The sequence below is a fragment of the Populus euphratica genome, unplaced genomic scaffold (genome assembly GCF_000495115.2).
Source record: "Populus euphratica unplaced genomic scaffold, PopEup_1.0 scaffold461.1, whole genome shotgun sequence".
In the NCBI taxonomy this organism is placed as follows: domain Eukaryota; kingdom Viridiplantae; phylum Streptophyta; class Magnoliopsida; order Malpighiales; family Salicaceae; genus Populus; species Populus euphratica.
Genome location: NW_011500168.1, coordinates 148,252 through 153,831, shown reverse-complemented (window position 1 = coordinate 153,831; position 5,580 = coordinate 148,252). Strand labels below are relative to the sequence as shown.

Genomic DNA, 5,580 nt, shown 5'->3' with positions numbered 1-5,580 from the left:
TGTTCCGTAATCAAGTAAAGAAAAGGTAAAAACACAGCCACTGCAGGGTATATGCTACTTTCTTGAAAAGAAAAACAAATATTAAAGAACGAAGTCTTGCAATAGGATGCATGTCAGAGATAACCATGCAACCTTACCCTTTAAGTTCTCAGTAAAGAAAATTCAATTAGGTCTCTGACAGATAATATGTCGTTGCATCTCACCAGCCTAACCTTATATATCAAGCGACATTCTTCAAAGCGCTTCTTCAGGGACCATCAAATCGTAGTTTAAACCACAATTTGAGCATTTGAAAGTATACCACGGATTTGAATAATGTTCATGCACAAATGTGAGAGATCTTACCTTATTAAGTCCAGCAGTTACCTTTCATTTGCGCTCCTTAGCCTAACATAAAATAAACAACATAAGACCACCTTCAAGGGATGCACCACTAAACTTCCCTCCATTACATATAGTTGACAAATGTAGTTTGGTTTCTGCAGTTGAATGATCGAGAAAGTGACGAGCCGTTTGCCAGTGATTCCCTATGTCTAATTCAGGAATAAGAGCAGAGGTAGCTCATCCAAGCCAGAGCGAGTTGCAACATAATTGAACATTCAGTTACAGTTATCGTAACTCAATTTTAATCTTATTTTTTATTATTTTTATTATTTTATTTAAAAATAAAAAATAAAAAACAAGTAAAAATAAAATAAATAAAGAGTGAATTAAAATTTGGATTAAGGGCAACATGATTTCAAATTTAAGGATTTAATTAAACTCTTGACTAGTTTAATAAATCAAAGGCTTAGTTAAAAAATTAATAAGTTTGCAGCCTCAATTAAACTTTGATTTAATAAATTAAATAATTCAGGGATTTAATTGAAATTAATCCAAGCGGCAAAATTAAAATTTATCAATTAAGGGACCCAATTGATACATTTCAAAACATCAGGGACCGATCTATCATTTGTCATTTTCCATGCCAAATGACGCCGTTTTAGGATCCTTCTGTTCATCACCTGCTTGTTGAAGAACGGTTCAACAGGGAAGCTGGAAACTCGGCAACAAAGTTGACCCAATCTTGACTATGTCTTCTGCCACGATCCCGGTCTTGGAGGAGAAGGTTTTTGAAGCTTTCTGGCCTTATAAAAGGCAAGGACGATCCCGGTCTTGGAGGAGACGGTTTTTAAAGGCCAGAAAAAAACCTAGAACTGGAGGAGGAAGAGAGCAATTCACAGCACTCGACAGCAAGAAAAAACCGAAGAAAAAACAGAGCAGTATCCAAGGAAAAACAGAGCAAACAAAACAGAACCCAAAAAAGAAAATACAGAGAAGAACCGAAAATCAACCCAAATTTCATCCCAGCAAGAAGAAACTAGTTTTCGTCAAAAAAAAATATACACAGAAAAGGAGAGAAAGGCAGAGGACCACAGATCAACCTTGTTTTGGTCCCTGAAGAAACCAATTGATAACCGAACCATTGGTTATTGAAAGAAGAAAATCGAACCAACACTCTCAGCATCGCCGGAAACAGAAATCAGTAGAATCAAAGCCACACCAGCGTTACAGCCTTCCTCAGCATCGCCAGAAACAGAACGCAACGGAGCCCAAGCAGCCGCACCAGCGTTGCAGACTTCTTCAATCGTCAGAAACAGAGAAACAGGTGCGCCGGTTTCTGTCATGGGTGTTTTAATAACAGTTGAACAGTGCGAAGGTAACTTAATTACCTTCGCACTGTTGATGCACGCGTGAATTTTTTTCACGTGTGCACCTGTTTGTTTAGCCGGGCGATTTAAATTTATTTTATTTTTATAGTTACGTGATATTTACCCACACCAGAGTTGGAAATATCTGTAGTTAAATATTCACTGACGCCAGAGTCAGGAATATTACACGCAAAACCACCGTAGCATAAACCAACAAAACATTAGCAATTATTGACAAAGTCAGCAATGAAGCCTGTCTTAGGCAAGACGCTAAAGGGGTGATAATATCTTTCCTTTTGCGTTACCAATCTCGAACCATAGAACCTCTGTTGACTAGTTAGGGTTCCTAGTAACCATAATACTAGGTGGCGACTCCTTAAACAAAGAATATCTCCATTAAAGAACAGGATGCCAGAAATCCGGTCTTTCCAAAGATTTTAAAAGATTTTTAAGGCCGTCGCGATGTCGGATCCGACAGAATGGCGACTCCGCTAGGGACCAATGGACTAAGCTTTGCCTTTTGTTTATCAATTGCTATAATGTTTGTTAGGTTATGTTATGTTTATTTGTTTATTTTTCTTGAATTTACTGCTTTAGCATGCATCCATGTTTATATTGTTATGCATCACGTTGAGAGCACACACCTGAAAATCTAGAATAGGTGGGAAGTGGTTGATATGCCAAACTAATATTACTCAGGACCTCTATTTTCACACTACTTGTAAGCCTCATATCGATATTCCATGGACGATCACTGAGCATGTGAGAGACCCTTCAAAACTAGATAGTGACCAACCTTTTGATGCACTCAACAATTAGGATCTTCCTATTAGGTTGTCATCCCGTGAAGGACGAGTTTACATTTCATACATATTTTTTTAATTGCTTCAATATTTTTTGCATAATTGTATGATTTACATATAGCAGGTTGAAATATAGGTTCCCCATTGAAACCCATTCGAGAAAAAGACAAATGGAAGATGAAGAAAGAGCCCAATTGGAAGCCCAACATAAAAAAGAGGTGGACAGTCTTAAAGAAGAAGTCGCAAGGCTTACTAGTCTACTCGAGCAGGCCCTGAGAGATAAATCCAGAAAAACAGCACTTATAGCTCAACCTGAACCTATGCTTGTAAATCCCTTCAATCCATAGAATCTGGGGGCAAATGGGTTGTCATCTAATTTTCAACAAGCCATGCATTTTCAACCAGCATATCCCACAAAAATGTCGTTTACCATTGATTCTATAGAGAATGAATCTCAATGGGCAACATAATAAAAGAAGATGATCTGAACAAATGGGCAACATAATACTGCAACAAAATGGCTGAGGTGGTTGATGATGAGAAACTGCTGATTCATTTCTTTCAAGACAGTCTGAGTAATGTTGCCCTCACTTGGTATATGCGGTTGGACAATACCGAGGTTAAAAAATGGAAGGATTTAGTGGATACCTTTATGAGGCAATATAAGTTCAATATAGACATGGGCCCTGATCGGTTAAGCTTGCAAGCTATGGAGAAGGACAACAAGGAGTCCATAAGGGAATACGCCTATAGATGGAGTGAGATGGCTGCACAAGTTAATCCTCCCGTGTTGGAAAAAGAGATGATCAGTTTATTTTCCAACACCTTTAAAGCCCCGTACTTTGAATACTTGGTTAGAAGCTCTGCACAACATTTCACTGACCTGGTTGTTATAGCTGAGAGGATTGAACAAGCCATTGAGTTAGGTAAAATTACTAATCCAACTGAAAAAGAACGGTTTTACTGAAAAGGGAAAAGACGCTGAAGGGGGTTGCCAAGGCACTTACTGTTCTTACATATGACTTCAACTAACTGTTGAAAAGATGCCCTGGTCGAGGAGAATGAATGATTGAAAGATTCCGGAAATCCCAATCAATGATCGCTCAATGTTTAGCCCCTTTATATGTTATCATGACAGTGTTCATAGCCCAAGATGTTAGCATAAGTTCTTAGTTCTTAAACTTCTTTTCCAAAGTTTCAATGAAATAATAAGTTTGTCATTCAATCATGTTTACGACCAAGCATTATTCATTTTCTTGAGAGAGTTTTCTTGTAAAGACTCGCAAACACATCTTTGAAGCCTTACACGATCTCATAGACGCAATTCATCTTTCTTATCAAAATCAGTTTCCCTATTGGAGTTTTGAAAAAAAATTGATCTAGCATTTTGATTTCAATTTTTTTTTTTCAAAAATGATATTTTTGACATTCTACTTGTAGAATGACAAGTGAATCAAGCAACTCCTTCGTAGAGGTGACCAAACTCTAAAAAAGAAAAAGAGGGGCATGCCCAAATCACAAGAAAAGGTGATAACCAAGATAAAATGAGTATGCTCTATAGCAAACCAATGAAAAAAAAAGCAGCAAATCAAAGAAGAGTGGCAAAAGAAAATATGAATGACATCAATAGTCAAACTGTTAATAGTGATCCTCAGTCTTTGAAGCCCTGAAACACTCTTTGAGCCTTATGAATCCTTTTCTTTTATAGCCAAAAACCACAGCCTACGTTACGTGCCTATAGAAGTCCTTTCTAATCAAGCAACCTAGAACAATAAACAATGCTCTCAAAATGCAAAGAATACTTTTTCATAAGATTCATGACATCAAGAATAAACTACTCATTATTATTCATGCTGATAAAAATAAATGTGCAAAAAGAGACAAGTTCTTCACATACAAAACCTCGAGCTTTTTCTTGAGCCCTCCACTTTGAAACCCTATAAAAATAAAAGGTCATAATATCATGACATATTTTCACCAAAGAGCTCATTGTCAAACACAAGAACAAATAATCTCTTTTCCAAGAAAGAAAAATAACCAAGGAGTTGCAAGATTTCAAAAGCAAATTGTTTTAGACTAACATCGAAACAATTTTTGTTTTCAAAATGCCAGATCAAGATTTCAAGATTCCTTCTAGACCTATATTCCTTCACCAAACTAAAAAGGAGAGAAGTGAGAGAATGACCTCTTAAAACCTTTATTTTTCTAAGTCGCTGATAGAAGCATACTTAAAGGCAATAAATAATACAAGGGGGCAACATTGTGTTTAGAAGGAAAAGTTCTACAAAAGGAGATGGTAATTTCCTTCAACCAGACAAGGGAGCATTTTGGTTTATAAAAGACAGCTCGATCCTTTCAGCAAGTGACACCGAATGTTTCTAACAGTAAAACGAGGAATAATGAGTGCTCCTCTCAAATTATTTGACGAATCAGAAAATCTTTAGCAAGCAAGTGGGTCACGATGGGCACCATAAATGCTGAGTTATGTAAATAAATTTGGAAATAGACTTACATGGGCCAACTCGAGTAGGCTAGAAAGCTAAACGACAAAGATGACTCAAATCAGATAGCAAGATCTCACCAACCAAGCAACGAGAAGATTAAGAAGAAATGGGGGCCTATATTTCAAATCAGGTAAAAATGCATGCATATCATTTAAACTTTGAGACATTGGACAATGAGAGTTGTAATTTTTTATTAGAGAAAATTCTAACAGAATCCCCCCCTCTTGAGGCAGTGCAGTTCCTATCCTACCTCCATTTGAGCGCGCCTTCGAGCCCTCATCTTATTTCCATCCAAGTCGCCTTCGAGCCCTCGACCATCAAAAGGTAGTGCATTTCCTATCCTACCTCCATTCGAGCGCGCCTTCGAGCCCTCATCTTATTTCCATCCAAGTCGCCTTCGAGCCCTCGACCATCAAAAGGTAGTGCATTTCCTATCCTACCTCCATTCGAGCGCGCCTTCGAGCCCTCATCTTATTTCCATCCAAGTCGCCTTCGAGCCCTCGACCATCAAAAGGTAGTGCATTTCCTATCCTACCTCCATTCGAGCGCGCCTTCGAGCCCTCGTCCTATCTCCATTCAAGT

At 37.9% G+C, this 5,580-nt stretch overlaps 1 long non-coding RNA gene across 1 annotated transcript in view; it reads left to right on the top strand.

The window, feature by feature from the left end:
- The first annotated feature begins 887 nt into the window (after positions 1–887).
- Positions 888–5,580, top strand: part of LOC105111288 (uncharacterized) — a 6,853-nt gene continuing 2,160 nt past the window's right edge. Inside the window, exon 1 of the long non-coding RNA XR_839593.1 lies at positions 888–1,137. This is a non-coding gene — a long non-coding RNA (uncharacterized LOC105111288). The remainder of the gene's footprint in view (positions 1,138–5,580) is intronic.